Here is a 24038-nt window from a genome sequence, read left to right on the forward strand (position 1 = left end):
CCACCTTGCACCATGATAAGTTATTTCATTCTTTGTGAAAATAATTTAAACTCCATTGCCCAAGAGATGGGCAATCCACCCAAACTTTCCCACTCTAAATTTTTCTATTTTAGCTGAGCATACTGCTGAACTTCCTGTTACACCAAAATTCATAACCTTGACATCATCATCATGATACACTCTCCCTCTCCCTCATCTTTTAGGTTCAATCACTTGCCAGTTCTTATTGATTCTGTTTCTTAACATATCTAGTATTTGCCTCTCTCTCCACTTACATAGCTACCAGTCTAGCTGAGGTCCTCGTCATTACCTTACCCCTGAACTAGTATAATAGATACTTTATTGGTGGTATTCTCTACTCAGCACAACAATAAAATTTATATATATATATATATATAACATGTAAAGTATTTGTTTGACCACATAATATACCACGCTCAAGAATCTTGTGTAGTTCCCTATTGCCTTTAGGGTAAAATAAAAAATTCCTTTTTTCTGGTATTTTAAGCCCTTTACAATGTGGTATGAAAAACCTGCTCTTTTCAAACTTATTTTACATTATTTTCTCCAAGCATTTTACATTTCAGTCAAATTGGGCTATTTACTCTCTCTTCTTACTATATAACATTCTATCTCCTACTTCCATATTTTTGGATAGACTATATACCTGCAATGCATACTCTCTTCATGCTCTTCTCTTAGAATCTTCTGTTCCTTTCAAGGCTCAGCTCATGTACCATCATTTATGGAAAGTCTTTCTTGATCTCTTTATTTGTTAGTGTTCCCTATTCCACCTCAAATAATTTCATATATATACATATATAATATACCTATATATATATAACTATCTACTTATGTTATGGTTATATGCATATACAGTTATAAACTTATAGTTATCCCTTCTACATCACAACATTTCCCATTTCAGTTTTGATATATCACATGTCGGCAAAAGAAATGAAATAGGAATTTTGTGGAAGTTTTGTGGAAGTTGTAGATGACAAGTGAAGGCTTTTGAATAAAATAGAAAAGGTTTAGAAACTCAGAAATGCATAAAATATATGTATAATATTAACATAAATTTTATAAGAAGGTACTGTAAAAAAGAATATGTATAAAAGAAAAATTCAGTCCACAGAGGACCAAAAATTTTTGTATGGATTTTCCAGATCTCAGGGGTGCAGTGGCCCTATCCCCTATGATGTGAAAAGGATGACTGTATGTATGTTTGTATATGTGTGTGTCTGTGTGTATATGTGAACAATGATAAATAAATATATAATTTATAAATATATATATAAATATATTTATAATATATAATATAAATATAACATATTTAATAAACATTATTTTTATTATAATATAATATATTAAATATTATTAATAAATATTATTATTAATAAAAATAAATATAATATATAAAATTATACATATGCCATAATGCAAAAATATAAAATAATATATAGACTAATACATATATATGCTATACATACATACATACATATATCTTTTTTTCATGCTGCATATTATCTTCCCCTTAAACCCTCAATCCATGTAACCTCTATGAGCATAGGGATTGTTTTTCTTTTTGTCTTGTTAGACTGGGATTTATTTTATCATTGGGGAATTCTTTTTCTAGCTGTTTCTCCTTCTGGTTTCACCTTTTACTTATAGGAAATAGAAAGGCAAAAGTTAGGAATTCTAGAATACCTGTAAGCTGTTTGTTTTTCTCTTTTTTGAATGAAATGATATTTCATTTTTGAAGCATAAGCTGTAAACCCAAACAGAGCTGTTAGGGACACATTTTGCAGCATGTTCTAAGTAGTTATATAAATGGAGAAGACCACATATATTATTTGATGATGGAGCCTAAGATTCTGAGGAATATTCCCTTTTATGACCTAACTCAGAGATCAGGAAAGACTTTTTAAGTGCCCAGAAATATGGCTAATGAAAGTTGAGTTTCATGGTCCCTGTCCTCAGTCTCAGCCTTCCCACATTGCTGAGAGACAATCTTCTCAAGGAGAAACAAAGCCTACGATAAATCCATATACTTTTCAAGCTTCAGTTAGGATTAAATGTTTGAGGGGAAAATGATGATAAGAAAGAAGGAAGGGAATTTTTTTTTTTTTTTTTTTTTGCTGAGTTTTCTTTCTTTTCTTAGAAAAGGATGGAACTTGAAAGGAAGTCTGGAGCTTGGTCATCTTTCTTCCGAGATGAGTTATTTCATTGACATCTCTTCTTCAGTTGTCAACTTCTTTTGTGTCAGTTGTTCATAATATGAACCCAGCAGCTTGAGTGAGTTTTGTCAATGTAGGATAGATAGGAATGTGAGGGAACCATTCTAATAATTGCTACATTTCTGGTAATTCTCCCTGAAGAGACATTCTCCCAATCTGCCCCCTCCCACATTCCCATACCCCCCAAACCAAATCCACAACAAAAACAACTGAAGAGAGGAATTCCTATTAGGAAAAAGCCTCACTTGAACCCAGTATTCAAAGATGCTCTGGAATAATACTATTCCTGTTAAAGAATTTCTTGAACTAACAAAATAGTCTCTCTGTGTCCCTCCCTCCTTTTTTCTCTACCTCCATCTCTCCCTCCCTCCCTCTCTGTCTCTGTCTCTGTCTCTCTTGGTCTCAGTCTCTCCCTGCCTCTATTTGTCTGTCTCTGTCTCTCAGTCCCTGTCTCTGTCTCTCTTTTTATGTGTAGGAAGAGGAAGCTATCAGGAATGTGTCCAGGAAATAATTAAAGGATTTACAAACTAAAAAGAGAGAAGAGCCAGGATGGCACCATGCCATTAATACCAGTTTTTAATTGCATTATGAGGTGGCTGGGAAGAGGGAATATAAACGGCAGTATGAGGATTTAAGTTTAGTCTAAGATTGGGATGAGACTAGTGATTTCATTGATATAGGAAACTCTCAGCTGAGGAAGCTCCATCAGGTCAGTAGCTTCTCTGAAAGAGAAGAGCTAAGTATTGAGAACTTAAGTCACATACCCAGAGTGTTCCAGAGGCAAAATCTGAACCCAGAACTTCTTGGCTCTAGCCGTTCTACATAGTATAAGAAAGAATTTTAAAAATCTGATTGGATTTGTGATCTCATTAATTAGACTCCTTCCCCCCCAGAGCACATTTCACAACTCAAATAGATCTGTTTGTGGACAACTTTTGTTTAACTTCCCTAGAGGAATGTAAGCTGGTCAAAGACAAGCATTTTTAAAAATTTCGTATCCAGCACAATGTCCCAAATGGAAAAAATATTTATGCTTTTCTGTAAATCTACCACAGAAGATTCACCCACCATATTGCAACTTCTTGAGCTCTTCATTTGCATGGGTACCTACAAGGAGCATGGATTGCTTACTGGTCATCCATTAGTCGGGCTATATGACCAATATTCTGCATTTACCAATGGAAAAATCTTTATAATGACATTTTTACAATACTTTGCAACCTTTCTTGCTTATCTCCTATATTTTATTCACATTTACCAGGTGCTTTTCCCTCTTTGGGTGACACAGGATTTTAACTCTCTGAGACTATGATATTGTGAAAGATAAGAAAGAATTTCATGATAACAAGGAGATTTACCTTTTAGTCAAATAAAAAGGGAGTTTGTTAAATCCCCCTTTTTAGGGACTTAGAAGTCTTTAAATATTTATTAGACATGATTCTGTCTGAAAACAGGATTTGGGGACTAGACAAAGCCTCTACAGCCTCTTTAATTGATAGATTTTAAGAAGTTCTCTAAAATTTCTATATCACATGTGAAACAAGTCTATCTGAACTTGATACCACGTGCAAATGCTTTGTTTCCTATATCCTATATCATTGTCCCAATCTCCCAATCTAGTTTTCAGGCTGCTGCCAGGTATTTCACATAGATAGAGGCAATTATGTAATACCTTTTTAAAAAAATCTTCAGAATCTCTGTATTAGCCACCAGATAATGTTCAAACTCCTTTGTCTAGTGTGGAGGTTTTCTTGGGGGCCAGCCTTAGTCTTAGTTGAAATAAATAATTACTTCGAAATCTCAGCCAGCTGGTAAAGGTTGCAAACGTTTATTTCTCCTTACAAATTAGCCCGGTTAGTTAATGCCTGTCTCTCTGCCTGGCTCCAAGAGAATCTTGTAGCTTTGTCCTTAGCTTCTGCCCCTGCTTTCTTCAGCCTCCAGCCAGCTCCGACTCGTGGCTTCTCAATCTCCAGTCTATGGCAGGTAGTCTTTTCTTCCAGAGTGTTCTGTCTCAGAGGCCTGTTGATGTTCCAGAAAAATTCTTTTGCTCCAAGAGCTTCCTTCATTTATGTGATCTCCCAAAGGTTAACTCCACCTTCTGGAGGGAGAGGGATTCTGGGTTATCTCCCAGAGTGCTCTCTGGTCTTAAGGAAGGTGTGAATTCAGCTCTCATATAAGCCCTGAACTCTCGTGTGAACTCCATTGAGTACTTAGATACTTGAGCTCTCTAAAGGTGTGAACACAAGCATTGTTCAATCAGTTCCACTTAGTATCTTGTTTCAAGTTCTGGACCAAAATAATTCTTTCTAAGATTAAATTAACTCCAATGTCTTTAACACTTTGTAAAGAAATGTCTTAACACTTTAGTAAAGATTCCAACATCTCCCCTTTTCTTTTGATTTAGAACATAGGTGGTCATAACCTCCTTGACTTCTTAAGGAGGTGAGAACTCCAAAAAGGTGATCATGCCTTCCCTGACATCTCAAGGTGTACATACAAGATATACATAAATCCATCAATATGGTAGGCATTACACATAGTTACATAAGCACATAGCAATATAGTACAGGCTAGTAGTAGTGTAACAAACAACATGAATTAACATGAGAATTTACACATTAAAACATTGTCCATTAGTTCATGTGCCAGGAATCCAATGATTCCTGTAAGCTTTGAGGTAAACAATTTTTCATATACAACATTATACATGTCCATAAGTTCTAAAAATAGTCCAAAAGGAACCTATTGTCCATCAATATAACACAGTCTAGTAGCAATGTAACAAATAACATGAATCAACATGAGAATTTGTACAATTGTCCATAAGTCCTAGAAATAGTCCCAAAGAAATCCATTGTCCATTAATGTGCCAATAATAGATTTTAAAGTTATTTTAACAGTCTCATTATCAGCCATGCTCTTTCAGTATCAGATGTTTCTTGAATCTTCTTGAAACAGTCTCTTCTTGTGTTAGAAATCCAATGATTTATGAAGATTTTAAAGTTATTTTAACAGTCTCATTATCAGTCATGCTCCTTCAGTGTCAAATCTTCTCCTTTGTTTTGAGGTCTTTCTCTTTATCATCTGGTAATTATATTGGAGCTGTTTGCACTGAATACGGCTCCATTGGGTTAAAAAATCTGTATTCTCTCCAACTGTAATCCTGATTGCTTTTCTGTTGGTTGATGATATCAGAGTCTTGAATTTCTAAAGATTCTCTGGGTGTAACCTCAGCTGCTATCATGCCCCACCTGTCCTTTGATTGATACTTAGGAGCTGAGCCTTGCCTTTCACTTCTCTGAGTCAATCTACATTCAGAGGCCCAGTGAAAGCCTTGATTGCATTTTGGACACGGGGTTTTGGGTCTTCTCTCACCCTGTCTTCTCATTCTATCTCCATATCTGCAATGGGCCCTCAAATGTCCAACTTTTCCACACTGAAAACACCGACGAGTTTCTCTAGAATTCCGTTACCAAGAGGGACCCTGTCTTTCCATGTTCATCATAATTTGGGTATAATAAGCATTTGTGCCCACTGTGGCACAGCGTCTTATAATCTCCTCTAAAGGAGCATCTTTGTCTAGTCTTTAACACTTTGTAAAGAAATGTCTTAACACTTTAGTAAAGATTCCAACAGTCTAGCATTCAAGGCTTGTTAACACAATATGGGGTCATCTTACTTTTCCAGTCTTCTTGTATATTCTTCTTCACACACTTTTTGTGTTAGTCTAGCTGGGCTACTTTTTGCCTTTTAAATTTACTGTACCCTTTTCCTGTTTCCGGGTCTTTGCTCAAGCTTTACATGAATGTCTGAAATACCCATTCTTCCTGTCCCACTTTGACAATTAAATTCCCCAAATGTCACTGTTTTTAATAGAAATTTGCCTTGTTCCCTGACTAGGTAATGAGCCTCCTTCTCAAACTTCACAGAGCAATTAATTTTGGAACTTCCCACATAATATTTTGTTTTATAGTTACATATGATCATACCTTCCCACAGTCTGAACCTCATTCTTACCTCTTGTCATCATTGAAGGAAGAAAAGAAGAATTTGTTAAGTATTTACTATGTGCTAAGCTGCAATACAGATAATATCTCAATTTATCCTTATAAGGACCTTGACATACAGATGATAGAGATGATGTCCATTTTAGAGTTGATGAAACTGAGACAGAGGACTGTTAAGGGACATGCCCAGGAGCATCGAACTAGTAATGTCTGAGGGAGAACTGATTTGTGTCTGATTCCAGCCCAGTGCTCTATTCACTAAGCCTCATGACCAGCCTTTTTCCTATCATTTATTTTCCTGATAATATCCTTTAAACCCTCTTTTATGTAACTCCTTGTTTTCAATATACTGCAGCCTGCTAAAGATCTATCATATGTCTTCTAGGTGATCTTCAGATCAGTTCTTCAGATACTAGGGAGCATGTTTCAGGGGTTTTGACTTCAAGGAAAAGGCTGCAGGAAAGGCAGTAGGGAACACAATTTCCCAGAGGCATTGCCCCTTTTCACTCTCACCTTTCCTGGGCAGGCTGCCTAGTCTCATTCTGAAATCCAAGAAAGTGATTGACCTGTGCTCGCCTCGTGGCTAGTAGAGCTGTGTTACTGAAAACGCCCCATGTATGAAGAACAGGGTTTTAACTTTAATTAAAATAGGCTTGGGGAAAATGTATAACCTGGAAAGAAAATGGCATAAGGTATTTTGCTTCAAAGGATAAAAATGCTAATTCTGAGAAGCTAAATGTTTCAGCAATGAGACTAGAAGGGATTTTCTTAAAAACCTTTCTCCTCTCTGGAAGGATCAGGGACTATTTTCCCAACTGTGTCTTCTTCTGTCTGCTTTTAGCTCTTACAGCCAGCAGCCATGCAAATGAGGAACCTACTTTCATCTAAGATGGTGAAGATGATTACTTGAGGGCTCCAAATGCTGAAAGGTGGGAAGCTCACCTCTATTTTCTTAACTGGATTAGACAACCCTGAACTGGACATCACTCAATTAAGGTACTCTCTTGGCCAAGATATTTTTCTTCATGGGCAAAAATCAAGAAGTCAAAAGTTATGAACCAGCCAGGCAATCCAAACAATTTACTCATTCAACTATTTTCTGAGCATCTCAAATGTGTCACTGAGAAATCAGGGAATGAAAGTGATTTGGGACACAGGATTCAGGGCAATTCCTTTTGCCTTTGCTGGCAATGAATTCCTATCCTTAAGCAAGGCTCTGAAATTCCTCAAAGACCAAAGCTCTTTTATCTACTAACACAGTTATTTAAAGAAATAGATTTTCACTTGGATTTCCATACCTTTTAACTTGTGTCAAATCTAAGCCCTGGAAGGCTTCCTTATTTTCCACCCAATTAATGAATTATATGGTTCAGTTCCTCTAACTTCAATCTAACAGCATGATTATGGTAAGTAGAAACTTGGTTCTTACTCTTGCTCACTAAACAGACTGTTCTCTGTTGTAACTGGGAACCTAATGTCTGAATCCCTCCCTCTGTTCTTTAGGAAATGAATGTTCTACCTACACCTCCTGAGAGAGCAATGATGGACAAATTGTGCACAAGGGGACACGTTTTTGGACATAACCCATATGGGAATTTATTTTACTTGACTATGAATTTGTTATGAAAAAAAACCAGCTACTTTTGGTTACTCTGATATTTTTAGTTTGATTATAAAATTAAGTTCCCTAAATAAGGGATTGCTATAAACTCCCTTTAGTCCTTAAAAAGATGTGAAAAATTTAGTAGTATCTTTTGAAAAAAATCATCTTAAAATAATGATAATAGGTGTTCCAAAAGCATAAATATAGGCTGTAAGTTGCAATTCTGGGACAAAGCAGGAAGTCATCTTCTCTACATTGATAGGATGAACTTTTATGATTGGTTAATATTAAAATATACATATTAAAATTTCCTGCCTCTAATCAGCATTCTCTTTGCTCAAAAAGTCCTTAGCTGCTGGTCTGCTGAATGTCTTTATTTTCAAATGATCTGAAAGGTGGTCAGTTTGGATTAACTACTGATATATTTTAAAGAGGATCACTCAGTGAATTTTACAATATTTAAAATGTATTTGATTTTCATTGTATTTGTAGAACTTAGAAAATGAGATATTTTATGATTTATAGCTTCCTTCATGTAAAAAATAACTTATGAAAATTGGTTTGTCACAGAGGGTCTCGTTGGATAAATGTTTTCTGTTATGTCATAAAAAAAAAATTAAATTCTCTCCTTTAGGAAGATTCTAAAAGAAGCCAGATTACCATAGTCTCTTTAAGTCTGAGTTATCTATCGATTTAGCAAATAGCTAGATGGAGAAGACTTTATCATTCAGTAGCAAATAGTTTAGAATAAGACATAATAAAATAATCATTTAAAAAGCTAATTTCCTTACCAGAAGAAAGGGGAGTTTGTCCAGAGATAAGTCCCCATTTCTGGCAGCTGGAGAAAAGTGAGCCAGAGGTTAAGTTCCTCTTTCCATTCTAAGTGTAGACATGTATTCTGCAAAGGAAGGTGGAGGACTGACCGCTAACTAATAACCACAAGGTCCTCTTTTCCAGTATACTTTCTGATTAATAAAGTTACCAACATGTGAAGGAAAGGACGTCTGGCACAGGATGAAGAAAGTCTAGGAAAAACTAACTAGTAAGGTAATCTGCTTTGTCCAATTGAATCATGTCCAAAATAGGTTTCTGTCATTTTTCCAATTCCTTTTTTTTGTTGTTGTTACAAAAACCATCTCTGTAAATCATTCTTTGTCTTTGACCTCTGAGGAGTCAGGTGACCTGGTTTAACAGGTTAAATCATAGATGGCTTGATAACTGTCCTCCATTCCCTTTTTATTTTAACTATTCCATTTTAAAGCTACAAGGACTTTTTTCCTTGTGTTTTTTGAGGGGAGGAAAGAAAAGGGAGTAAGAGAGAAAATAAATGTTAGGGGGGAAGAAAATGTATATCCAATAGAACTTTTAAATGTTGCCTCTATTAGATTTTAAACTTCTTAAGAGTAGAGGCAGTTAGATTGCTCAGTGGATACAGTTCTGGGCTTAGAATCAAGAAGAATACTCTTCCTGAATTCAAATTTAGCTCTAAATACTTACTAGCCATGTGAAAATGGGCAAGTGATTTAACCTTATGGGCTTCATCTACAAAATGAGCTGAAGAAGGAAATGGCAAATCATCCTAGTATCTTTGCCAAGAAAACTACAAATGGGGTTACAAAGATTCAAATATGATTGAATATTGATTGAAAGTACTATTGAGGATAGAGGGTGGAATGTTGCCATTGCAAAATCAGAGCTTATTCCCCAATTTAAAATTTCTTGCCCTTTCTAATCTTTGTAGAAGGAGAGAGCACATAAATGCTAGACGTGAGAACTCATATATATGGGGAACTCAGAGGGAAGGAAACTTCCTTTACTAATATATGTATAAATATATTTACTAATAAAAATGTGGATACTTTCTTGAAATTTATAGCTTAGGGAATTGCATTGAGAGATTAAGTGATCTGTCCAGGATCACATAGCTGGTGAGTGAGTCAGTCAGTCAACAAGCATTTTATTTAACACTTTCTATGTGTCAGGCACTATACTGAGTATGAGGGGATGCAAACACAAGCAAAGTCAGAGGTAGTCCTTGAATGTCTGTTTTCTTTTCCCTGAGGCTGTTTTGCTGAAATTATGAACCTTGAACTTGGAATCACAGGAGGAGATTTTAAATGAATAGGTTCCAAGAAAGAGATAAAGGTTACATAAAAATGGATATGTTAGGGAGGGAGCTAGGGACTGACAGCTAGATGTCCAAAAAGGGGACCAGTGTGTTAAATACTTCCATGTGATCTAACATTAATCTGGCTAAAGGGAAAAATGGAATAGGAAAAATAATAACAGCCAGCATTTATATGGCCCTTTAAGATTTATGAGGTGCTTCACAAATATTATATCATTTTACTCTCTCAGCAATCCTGGGAGATAGGTGTAATAATTATCCCTCTTTTACAGAAGAAAAAACCAGGACAAACAAAAGCCAGGATCAAACATGCAGTTTAATGTCTGAGGCAGAATTCAAACTCAGATTTTCGTGATTCTAAAATTCTTATTCTATCCATTGCATCTTAATTAACCTTCCCACTTTTGCTCTAATCTTTACTTCCAAGCTGTTGACTAAATATTTCATCTTGAGAAACTCACAGTATGAACTTATAGACTATATATACTATATGTATTTATATATACACACGCACAATACACATATACTATATGCATATAGTATATGAGTATGTGTATATATAGATATAGGCTGTAGCAAGCTATAGGTACAGAGGAGACAAGGATTTTGCCATTGGAGAAGAAATAGCAGCATTATACTGTATGTGACTCTTTCTATTTCAGCATCCTGACCTCCTGTTGTTGTTTGTTGAGTTCTATTCCTTGGGAGCCCATTTTGGGGGGATTTCCAATATATCCAATACATTGGCTGTACAATGTACATCCAATATCCAACGTATTCTCAGCTTGCATGCAGATCCAGTGGAGCGTCTACTCACAGACTCGGCAAATCCATTTTTTAAAAATGGATTTAATTGAATAGTCTTAATATGTCTAATGGGATGCCCATGTTATAAACAAGGTGGAAGGTCTCCCATGTAGCTTAGCTTCTCACCCAAACAGACTCCCATCCTAATGAAGAAAAGGGAACAAGAGTTTGCTTTTTCCTTCCTCAGCTCATTTTACAGTTGAGGAAACCAAGGCAACCATGTCTAAGTGTCTGAGTCTGTATTTGAACTCAAGTCTTCCAGATTCTAAGCCCAGTGCTCTACCCACTGCATCAGCCATCGCTTGAGAATCAGTAAATAATTCAAGATGATGACAGGGCCCAGGGAGAGTAAAAAAGAACCAATGAAGAGGTAATTATTTCTTGCTCAGCCTTAGAAAACTCCAGCATAAAGCACTGAGAGTATGGGAAGTCATGCTGCCTAGCCCCGAGGGCCTTTTTTTTTGCTGAAAGAAAAAAACAGAAATTCATTTGTGCAAAGTCAGGGAGGAATCCAGACTGGAGACTTTCCATAGAGAGAAGAGAGGAAAAGTCTTATGAGAACTTGCCAGTGGCCTCTCTGTGGCCACTTAGATGGGACAGGTAAAAACAATCAGGAAAAATAGTTTAGGAATTATTCATGAGACCCTGGTGATCTGATCCTAAGACATTCATCACACACTGATCTGAGCCCAAGAAGGTGACCAAGTGCCAAACTGCAGCCAGTAGATCTACAGACTTGGAGGTCTAGGAATAAGGGGACTGATCAAGGGCCAAACCAGTGGGAAGAAGAAGAGGGAAGCTCTTTCCAGATGGCAGCAGCAAGCCTGGGTTGGTAGGGGCAGCTTTAGGGTGGACATGGAGAGTGGCTGCTGATGGAGTGTCAGCACTTGACTGATTATTTGGAGAACAATTCCAGGAGTCCCTCAAGGGGGGATTCTCTTCAATCTCTCTAGCACTGAGGGGAAGCAGTCAAGGACTCACTGGAGAGAGGTTCTTCCAAGATCTTAGGGAGCCTCTGGATTTCATTCAAGTACTCTAGCTCTTGTTCCCTTTTCATCATTGGAATAGGAGTCTGTCTGGGTGAGAAGTTAAGCTACATGGGGGGGCTTTCCACCCTGTTCATAACATGGGCATCCCATTAGCCATATTGACTATTCAATTAAATCCACTAAAAATGTATTTGCCTTGTCTGAGTAGACTCTCCACTGGATGGGCATTCAAGCTGAGAATATATTTCCATTTTCCCACATTTAACCCAATTCCAGAGTCCATGGAATCCCATTCATTAAATAACAATAGGTCTACTGCACCTAATTACCTACCCAATTCTTCTTTACTTTCAAACTGTTGATTAGTTATTCCACTTGAAAAAGCTCAGTCTGAACTTAATTATAAGTTATAGGCATATGAAGCAGAAGGACTTTGTTGAGGTAGAAGGAATACCAGCAGGATACCACATATATATCTATACATCTCTCTCTCTCTCTCTCTCTATATATATATATGTGTGTGTGTGTGCGCACACACACCCCTCTTCCCCTTCCCAATACTATGATGCTCTACTTAAGGATCATCAAATCTTCAAGACAGTTTCGAATGGTAGTACACACTGAGCCCCACAGTGAGTCCAAAAGGACTACTGAAGAGGGGCCATAATTTTACATTTAACCTTGGAAAACTTCAGCCTAAGCACAGAGAGTTTAGGGAGTCCTCACCTACCATTGGGGAAGTTTCCCCAAGAAGACAAAAAAAAAAAAAAGAACTCTTTCTTACCCACTCCCTTGCAGACAACAAGGAAAGCAAACATAAACCCAACTATACTTGATTTACTCCATCCAGTTTTAGGATATGAGAAGCAAACACACCATTTTTAAAGCAAACACACTTAAATCAATTGTTTTAGGAAGATTCTGAAGATTAGATGGCAGAGTAAGATCCCGGACACTGAAGTCCTTTCTTGAACTAAACTGCCAAGTGTTCCAGCTCCAATGGGCTGGTCACATTGTTTGGATGCCAAACTTATACTTTTCACAAAGACTATTTTATGGAGAATTGTATTTGTATATATATGTATATGTATGTATAAAACTAATTTTCTCTTCATCTTGGAACTTTTATCATTGATAAAATCAATGTCAAATTGATACTTGACAAAAATATTTTCCCCACTGGGAAGTTGTGTTTCTTCTACCATCATGATTGATTTTATTCAAGCAAAAGCTTTTAAAATTTTGTGTGACTGATATTGTCTATTTCTCCTGTCACACGGATAGTCAGAAGTCTCCTGAACTGCCAGAGCGTGGTACTTTCCAAGGATCTGAGCATGGATTATCTGATCCCTTCTCAAAACACATATGTAATTGAGAAACTTTTGATAGATCCCTTGATCCCTGGGACTAGAGTAGATTTAAAGTTGATTGGCTCCTAAGCAATGAGGAACCAGCTATCTCAGTGGGTGATGAAAATTGTAAAAAGCCTCATCTTTCCTTTGCTTTTTAGGGAGTTAGTGTCAACTTTCCTCTGAACTTCTAGCCAAGAAGAAAGGTGATTGTTCACCCACTCCCCCATCCTCAACCCAAAATAATTATGGCTACAGGTACCTGGGAGCAAGAATATATGCATATGTGAATGAACTCAAGACACTATCAAAAGTCCTTTGCTGACTCTTTTGTTTCATGTTTATTTTTCCCCCTGAGCATCAATGATCCTGAGAAATGGACATTTCCATGCTTGGGGGCTATTTGTAATATTTAAGAAACCTGGTTTCCTGGTTCACAATGACTCTCCAACCTGAGGTGATACTTGCAACTACATCAAAACCTGGAGGAACAGATGACTATCAACATGATCATCCTAAATCTAAAGTGACCAAAGGTTCATTGACACAAGTTCTGGACTTTGTTGGTTGCTAGGATGGTGCAGAGCTAAAACAAATGTGAAAAATCTGTTCAACAGTCCTACAAATTTATCTCTACCTCTCAAAGAATATAACATATATGATGGGTTATATTTAATGTTTTAAGTATTTGTTAATGTTTGTTTTTGAGTCATATTTTAAACATTTTATTTGTGTTGAAGGAAATAAATAGCTATCCTATACCTGACACCTATTTTGTACAGTGAGCACTTTTTCAAAGAAGAGATTATGAGACCCAGTTAGATGTGAACTCAATCTATCTAAGCAATGATTAGAGATTTTCTCTAGAAATCTACTTTAAGGTGAGGGCATAAAAAACAGAATGTATGAGGGGATTTTTAAAATCATATCTTTTTGGGATCAGATCATTTCCTGTGAGCTCAGGACAAGATCTTCTTGTGGGAAGGAACCTCCTGGAATATGGGTCACTTGTCCCATATTTGGTCCTTTGGTCAATAATTGTCTTGTTAAAATAATAAAACTTGAGAGTAAGAAAATTTGCCATGTTGTTGTTTTGTTATTAATGTTTCATTTTTAATCTAAAGAGAAAGAGATTTGTTTTCAAAGATTTTAACAATAAACAGTAGGGCAGAGAGAACAAAAAAATAATCATCTGGAAAACAAGTAATCAGCCCAACGACTCATGCTCTCCTCGAATTGTTAGACATAAGAAGTCCTCAACAGCTGTAATTCTGCTTTGACTAAAGATCATACCCATCTGGTTTAATCACCACCTTTCCTTTTTATGGAGCAAGGGTGAATGATTGTGAGTTTCTGCATTTATAATCAGAGGCTGAAACAGATGCTGAAATTTTAGTTGAAAAGGATGTGTGTCTATTATAACAACCTGCAATATGCTCTCCAAGGACTATTTACTATCTATATTCTATAAACTTAGTAACAGGGTGTTTATTCATAGGAGTACTCAATGGCTTTGGGTATAAATTAAGCAGTGGATGCAAGGAACATTGGAGGTTACATTTCACAAGGTTATCTCAGGAAGCACTACACATGTATTGAGGGGGCATTGATCTCAATCACTTCACTAGTCTTTCATTTCCTTGATCATGTATCTGAAAATTGCTCATTCTCCCAATATGGGCTTATCTGGTTCAGTACAAGATTGGAGCAATAACATTTTGGTATTTCTACCTAATTAGGCTCCATGGGGGGAAATTCACAGAAGTGTTTCCAAAGTCCAAGGATGAGGTTAGATTATGGGATATATGTACATTTGTTAGGTGTATAGGATATATCACTTAAAAGTGGGGATAAAAAATAATAATAAATGACATTTATGTACATTTAAAGCCTTAAGTGTGTTTTGTTCCCACTTATGATTTAAGTACCATGAAACCCCTGGAAGATAGAAACTATAGGTTTCATTATAATTAATTTATAGAAGAGAAAGCTGAAATTCAAAGGGATTAATTAAGCAACTACCCTATGGTAGATCACACAGATAACATATCAAAGGCTGAATTTGAAACTTGGTCTTTCTAACAAGTCCATTTCTCTATCCATTAAAGCCATGTTGTTTCTCAAAGATCATAGAATTATGTCCCAAATAAGGTCAATTAACTAAATGAAAATTGTCATTCATTGCAGCCATCCATTTATTCAACAAATATTGACTTGTGTCTATTAGATAAATACAAGGCACTATCTATGAGCATTGTTTCATCTGACTGACTAGTAAAAGTAAACACACTTGTGGCACAGTGGATAGAGCACCAGCCCTGAAGTCAGGAGGACGTGAATTCAAATTTGACCTTCAGATGCTTAATGCTTCCTAACTGGGTGACCCTGGGCAAGTCACTTAACCTCAACTGCCTTGGCAAAAAAAAAAAAAAAAACAAACAAAAAAACAATTAACACACTGGTGGGGGTTCAGAAGTTATGCATTTGAATAGATTATGACCCACTGAGTACTTTAAAACAGGTAGATTTTTCTGGGAGGTTTCATGATATAAAAAAGCAAATAAGACTCAATTCCTCTGCTTCCAATCTATCAGAATAAACCAGGCACATATATATGTATTATACAATATAGGATAGGATGCATATATCAAAGAGGTACAAAGTTCTTTGAGCATTCTGAGAAGGGATAGGAAATACTTAACTGGATGTAGGGGTTTCTCAAAATAGTCTTCTTGAAGAAGTTCTCTGGATGAAATCAGAAATATAATATGTTTAGGGAATAGCCTATCCCATAATAAGCAAGGGAAAGCTTCCATAAAATTTTCACTAGTGTTCATATAATGTTTTAAAAGTGTTTTTCAAATACCATCTTATTTTATTCTGACAAAAACCATAAAAGAAAGGTATTATTATTGTTTCTATTATTATCATCTCCATTTATAGATGAGGAAACTGAGGCAGATGACAGTCAAGAGTTACATAATTCATAAGTAGCTGAGGTCTTATTTGAATTTAGGTGTTCAATATTGAATTGAATGATATTGATCATTCATAAGTTCATAAGTGAACTTAGGTGCTTATCTCAAAATCAGCTACTTGTGCTAAAAGATAGGAGAAGCTATAATAGCTTCTCCTATGATGTCTCAAAAAGCATTAATGATATCAGAAGTTAATAAAAACTTCCTTGAAGTTTAAGAACTTCTACAGGAGATACATGAGTGTAAAGAGAAAGAAACATCCCAATCCCAAGAAATACCTAAATCCCAAGCACCAAAAATAAAAATGTCAATGATAGGATACAGAGCTCAACTGAACTCATTCTTTCTCCAACTTGTACTAAAGATTAAATGAGATAACAAGCTTTTGTGAGTTCTAAATCATTCTATAAATTCCAAGTATATTTGTATAATACTAAAGATGGATCATATTTGCCATTTCCCCACTTGAACTATTTTTCAATGTAATTTTCCTGAGTAACATTTATTCATTTCTATCCCAATTTACAGGAAAACTGATAATCCTAAAAGAATCATAGCATGTCATCATTGGAAGAGATTTCAGACACACCTGAAAAAAGAGATCTTGATAACATATTCATTTTACAAATTATTCATTTTCTGCCTGGAGGCTTATAATGAAGGAGAAATGAGTAGAGGATTAGAATAATAGGCAAAAATTGAAAAAAAAATAAAATTAGTAAAGACGTTTAAGGACAAGTTTCCTAAATAATTAGAGCTGTCCAAAAGAGTGGGGGAAGAAACTATCTCAAAGTGCTATGATTTCTGGGGTCAAAAGAATAAGGCAAATTCCTATTCTCTAATATATTCATTTAAACAACTCAAGGCAATCACCTTGGTTCCCCTAAGTCATTTCTTCTGTAGCTTGAATATGTCCCATTTATTTCAGTTGTTCCTTTTATAACTTGAACTTGAGGTCTTTATCATCTTGATTGTCACCTATCAACTTTTCAATGTCCCTACAAAAATTTGATACCTAGAACTGAAGATGGTAGATATTATCTGACCAAGGAAAGCTACCATAGGAATATCACCTCTACAGCCTAAGATAAGATGGCAACAACCAGCCTTAACAGTCTACAGGTTGGGTAGCTTTATTCTTGTTTCATTTTTAGAGATGCTCCCTTTAGGTCCCCATCAGCTTCCTATTTTCTCCTTTGCTTCAGTTTCAACCTTTATAAAATGTAATGAGTTTCTGTGATTCACTCTGTAGAGCCTACATTCAATAGCCAACATATTGTAATGAAAGACACAGGAGGCTAGTATTCCAGTCCCAGTTCTGACACTTTTTAGCAATGTGATTTTATACAAATCACATCACCTAGCTAACTAAGCCTGTTTTGCTACCTGTGAAATGAGAGATTAGGACTAAATAATCTTTAAAGTCCCTTCTGTTGCTTAGATTTTGTGATACAAAATCATCCAGATAGGATTTCTCAAGACTATATTTTAAACTCCTTGATTAAAGAAAAAGAAAAAAAATGATAAAGACCCAGAGAATAATTGTGAGATGTTTGTAAAGTTTGTGTCAATTTCCTTTCATTCATAAACAAACACCACCCTCAAATGACTGGCTTTGGCGTTGGTCCCTGTTGACAGTAGTTGCAAAATAGGGTTAGTGAAAGCAGTCATCCTGGAATTTCATGGGTCCTTATCTCCAGCCACCAGACCTTGAGATCAGTAGCAGGCTGTCAGGTTGCCAGAATAACAATGTCATTGTGCTGAGAGCTCCAAGTAGCTCTGGGTTTCAGCTTTGGCTAAAATTCTAGCTAGATTCTGTTTTGCCAAATGTGATAATGGCTAAACTCAAAAGCAAATCTGAGCCCTAAGATAAAAAAAAATAAGATTTCATCCAAAACAAAATCCAAATCCACATTTTAAAACTCAAAGATCTTGATGTGAAATGATAAAAAGAGAATATATGGATGGAAAACCAACAAACAAGTCAACAATACAACACTCTCATCAGGAAATCAGTTGAATCCTTCATATGCAGTCCCATCCCTCACATATTGTGAAAGTACTTGGAGCTGGGAACTAAATAAATATGGGTGTTTGGTATGGTCTAATTTTCATAGTTGTGCAGGTTTTGGGAAACAGGATGGAATTTTATATCTGGGGGGAAGAAGAGGACCAGAAAGCTGACCTTGAGGATGATGGAGAATGAGAGAGACTACCAGAGAGGCTCAGTTGGGACCTAATTGATTCCTTAAGCTGAATTTTTCTATCACGGTTTCAACTACGTGTCTGTCAGTCTATAACAGAAAGGGTGTTAGACAGGCAGACACCAAAAAACCAGAGGTGATAATCCAGAGCCTGACAGAACACATGCAAAATTTATGAACAGGATTTTGTAGGGAGATTGCATTAGATCTTCTCCCTATTCATGTCTTACCATGTTCCCAATGGGTCAATTTATTCTTTGTGTATCTATTCTCTCTACAATAACCTATCCATATGAATAAAGTGAAATAAAAGAAAAGCACTCATACTGTTTTGATGGTTGAAAGAAGAACCTGATCCTTTTAGGAATGTTATCTCTTTAAGAAGTATTGTTTTATATTGGATCCCTTTGCCATGGAGGGGAGGGGGTAAAAAGAAGGGAGAGGAAAATTTGGAACACAAGATTTTGAAAAATTATCCATGCATATTGTTTTAAAAATAAAAAGCTGCAATAAAAAAGTATTGTTTTAAATTTTCTTGATATATGGATGACATTATATTAAAAGCCACCAAAGGGGGAAAAAAACCTCTTTGATTCAAATCTGGGCCAATTCTTCCTACCTCTCTGTGAGTAGTGAGATTTGAAAAGGAGGGTGGACAAAACTGGAAGGGAAATAGATTTAAATTATTGAGGTGCTATAAACGTAATTGCTATTCTGACACTTCAAACTGGCTGGGGGCATAAGCCACTTACTTAACTGAGGGGAAAAAAAACCATTAAAGGGAGAAAGATAATATTCAGGGTTAGATTTCCCATGCTGCATTTTGGTAAAAAATATAAATCCCTGAAGGTGATTAAACACATGCATGTGATAGGGAGAGCTGTTTGGGTGTTTTAGGCTTATTGGATAGCTGTGATATATAATATTCTCAATATCACAGAGGTTTGTCAAAGTTTTATATTCATATTAGTATTATTATTGTCACTGTCGTGTAACTGGACCTGTGATTTCACAAGTTTGAGGAACTCACAAGTGAGGAAACTTTTACAAATGGGTTTTTGTTTTGGTATAATCTTTAAAATTTATAGTCTTAGATTGTTGCCTGGCACTGTGACAGATTAAATAATTCATCCAATCTCATGATGTGTCAGAATGTAAACCTGGATCTCTTTAACTCCCAGCCCAACTTTCTATCTACTAATACTTGATTTCCAAATAGGGAGCTTCAAGCTTTACCAAATATTACTGCGGGGGATAGGTCTAAGGTGGGTTCAAAACCATTCTCTAGTACCTACTGCCTGGGTGATTCTGGACAAGATAATGAACCTGTTAGGAAATTACAAGTTACACAAGCCAGTTTTAGTTGACATAGACAAAGCATTTCCTCCTCACTTTTTCATTCTTCCTCATGAAATACCAGGACCAGGCAAACATTTGTACATGTACATACATACATACATATGTATTTGTTTATTCAACATATATATTGTACAAGCTATATAACAGAATTTTCTAATAATCTAAGTACAATTGTTATCTTTAAAGGTTTTAATCTTTTGCATGTATCTGTTTATTGAATATATATATATGTTGTAAAAGCTATATAGCTGGGTTTTCCAATAATCTAAGTACAATTTTAATCTTTTAAAGCTTAAAACTGCATTAAGACTTTGGGGACATCCTGTCTAAAGGTAAGATTTTTGATCCTAGTGATTCATGAAGAGATTTCAGAGAAGTCTGTGAACATACATGGGGAGAAAGTACATTTTTTATTTTTATTATTTTCTAATTGAAATTTAGGGGCAGCTGAGTAGTGCAGTGTGGATAGAGACTAGAGTCAGGAAAAATCATCTCCCTCTTCTCAGGAAGTTCAACTCTGACCTCAAAGCCTATATGACCCTAGGCAAGTTACTTAACCCTGTGTGCCTTAGTTTCCTCATCAGTAAAATGAGCTGAAGAAGGAAATGGCAGACCACTCCAATATCTTCACTAAGAAAACCCAAAATGGGTTCACATAGTTGAAACTAATTCAACAACAATTGAAATTTACAATTTAAAAAATTATTAATGGAAGAAAAAAATCCAAATTATTCTGAGAAGGAATGATCCATGACCAAAAAATAAAATAAAATTAAGGACTCCTCTTTTAGAATATAAATATATTCACAGCCAGTATTTAAAAGAGAAAGCATTTATACCTAGACCTTGTTGACTTTGAGAGTGACCTTCTAAACCGTTATAGCATGCTGATGCTTGTTATTCTTATTATCACTGTTTATTATATAGCTGTAAAATTCAGGCACTTTTTGAGATGAAGTGAACTGTTCATGTGAGTCACTGTCTCTATTGACATAGAATCATAGATTTAGAGGGGCAAAGGACTTTGGAGGCCATCTAGTCTAACCCAGTCATTTTAAAAAAAAACTTTTTATTTTCAAAATATGTGCATAAATGGTTTTCAACATCTATTCTTGCAAAACTCTTATATTCCAAAATTTTTCCCTCTCCTTTCCTCACCCCTTCCCTAGATAGCATATAATCCAATATATCTTCTATACATATTTCCACAACTATGTTGCACAAGAAAAATCAGATCAAAAAGGGAAAAATGAGAAAGAAAATAAAATGCAAACAAACAACGATAAAAAAGGTAAAAATACTATGTTGTGATCCACACTCAGCCCCCACATTACTCTGCAGATGGCTCTCTTCATGACCTTTAGAACAGATCTAAATCACTTCATTGGCTAATGAAAAGAGCCATGTACATCAGAATTGATCATCATATAATCTTGTTGCTGTGTACAATGTTCTCTTGGCCAATCATTTTTTTAAATAAAGAAACCAAAGCCCAAGTCCTCAGTTAGAACTCAGCAGAACTCAGGTGATGAGGAATTCAAACACAGATCCTCTGACACCAAACCCTACATTTCTTCCAAGTTTCTAGGGACTGTATTAATATCTCAGAAAAAAATGGCTTGACTTCCATTCTACTGCTTTAATTCCCTTCACTGGGGAACAGCTACAAAGATTTCTCACAGAGGGGAAAAAAGGAGTTGGGGTGAGAATATGAAATACCTGATTACACTGTCTGAAAGGTTGTTCCCTCCTGACTTTCAACTCTCTCCTGAAAGAGTCACATCTTTCTTTTCTTTTATTTCTTTAATTTTTTTTTCTTTTTTGCTCAATTAGATTTTTGAAAGGACCAAAGAAGAGATATGAAAAGCCAGCCTGTTTTTCTGCCTTCTCAGACTTGACATGGAGGGCTGTTAGTCAGATAATGGGTTTCCATGAGTGGGGGGAGGAATTCTTTCTTTTCTTTCATGAGTATCTATTTTTCTATAAAAAACAAAAGGCTCTGCTCCTCCAGAGCAGCTCTGTAAGACAGTGAAGAGAGATGGCCCTCAGAGAGATTGTGGGGCTTGAGGCAAATTAATCCTGAAGAGTTTATGGATTTAGAAACATAAGCCTTATGGACCATCTCATCCAACCTGTTCAATTTATGAATGAGGAAACTGAGACACAGAGAGATTAAATGTAAAGGAGTAAAGAGTGTCTTTCATAGGATTTTAGTTATAAAGTTAGAGGGAATCCCAGAGACCAGCTAATCCATCCTGGGATTTTTTCTTATTTAACTGAGACACAGAGAGAGGTTAAGTGACTTGCCTTCCTATTTGACTCCACCTTGTTATCCTGGTGACATCTTTTTATCTTAGATTACACTAAGTGAACTAGGAGTGGGGAACTCAAATCCCTGCCTCCCCTTCATCACCTACTGGTCTAAATTTACACGGCAGAGTCCAGTGCCCTTTTCATTACAGGTACCACAGTATAAAGAGCCTGTGATTTTTGTCCACTTGAGAACACCTTCCCTTCGCCAGATTGAGACCTGCCAATGATTTTGGGGTTTAGAAAGTTAAGTGAAGCTCCCAAAGAATAAGTGCTATGAGCAATGTCACAAGCGGAGTTTTCCTAACTCCAAATCCATCATGCTGCATAACAGAGTCATTATGATCAGTTAGAAGGGAGGGAGAAATGATTGACTAGAAAGCAGGAATTATGATGCACCCATGATTACCACAAGTCCTGGGATAATCCTAGCCTTGGGAAGGTTACATGTTGCTTCCCCCTGAATAAAAATGATTGCTCTACTGCCAGACAAGGATCACAGTTTTATTGGGTAGGAGAGTCCTTCACACTTTGCAAAGTAAGCAATCTATTGCTCTCAACTGAACTTTGTGCAATGCCATCGTGAGGGTTCATGGGAGCTCCTCAAAGGCGGACATTGTCTTTTGCCTATTCTTCCATCCCAGGCTGAGCTTAGTGCCTGGCAGAGAGTAGGTGGCCAATAAATCCCCAATGCTTTATTGACTTGCCCAGTAGGGGATGGAAGGAGGAAGAAAGAGTCTCTTTCTTAATTTTCATAGTCACTATTTTTGATTCTTGAACCAGTTTTAGGTGCCCTCAGAAAAGGTTATTTATACTCAGGAAAGATTCTACAGCTTGGGAAAACACATAATTGCATCTTAATTTGTGGTCACATCACTGTGTCACCCCTGGCAGGGTACGCTCTAGGAAGGGGACCAGGGGACTCTCATGTTTGTCTGTATTTCTCTTTTCTCCAAAGGAAGTACACAAGTGGAGCTTGATCTTCACCTCCCTATCATGTCTGCTGGCCAGTTTTCCAGGATTAAGTGAATCTTGATGATAACATCTCCCAGAGACAACCTAGGGCTGTCTCTGGATGGGATTCTGTATGAAATTCTATCCCATTCATCTTGACAGCATGATGAGAGCCCCAGATGTAATACTTACTAATTACGGTCTTTAGTTTGACATGTGAGGACCTGCCTTTCCAGCTTTGTCTCAACCTATACACCTTGATATATTTTATACTCCAACCGAACTAGAATACTCACCTGAACCTATCCAATGCCTCATTCTATTACCTGTGCCATTACATGTATTAAGAATGCCATTTTCTCATATCTTTTTCTGTTGAAACCCTTTGTAGCTCTCAAGAGCTACCCCAAATAATGCTTTCTCCATGAAGCTTTTCCTGAATGGCCCAAAAGAATCTTTTTCTCATCTCAAATTAATTCTCATTCTCTGTATATTTCTGTCTCTCTTTTTCTGTCTTTTTCTCTAATCTCTTTCTCTGCCTCGGTCTGTCTCTTTGTCTCTATTTCTGTTTCTCTGTGTCTGTCTCTCTCCCTACCTCACCTTCTCCATGTCCCTTTCTTTCTCCCTCTTTCCCTCTCTTTCCCTCTTTACCTCATCTTCTTCCTCTCCCTTTCTCTCTCCAACTCTGTGAGGTCAGATGCTCTCTCTCTCTCTCTCTCTCTCTCTCTCTCTCTCTCTCTCTCTCTCTTTCCTTCTCCCTCTCTGTGACTTCAGATTCTCCCTCTCCCTCTTCCTCTCTCTCTTCCTCTCCTTCTCTCTCTCTCTCTCTGTCCCTCCCTCCTTCCCTTTCTCCTTCTCTCTCTCTCTCTCCTACACAAATACACTTTTATGAAAATTAATTTTTAAAAATATATCAATTTACTCAATGTGATAGAAGAGAAAGAGACTGTGTATTCTATACAATACAAAACTCGGAGGTATGATATAGTTAAATACATGATAAATGTTGAATGAATGAATTCCTGATTAATGACAGTAGAGGAGGGGAAAAGGAGAACAGGAGAAGTCAGGAGACCAATAGAAACAGCACAAAGCATCCTAAACATTAGG

The sequence above is a fragment of the Sarcophilus harrisii genome, chromosome 6 (assembly GCF_902635505.1).
Source record: "Sarcophilus harrisii chromosome 6, mSarHar1.11, whole genome shotgun sequence".
In the NCBI taxonomy this organism is placed as follows: domain Eukaryota; kingdom Metazoa; phylum Chordata; class Mammalia; order Dasyuromorphia; family Dasyuridae; genus Sarcophilus; species Sarcophilus harrisii.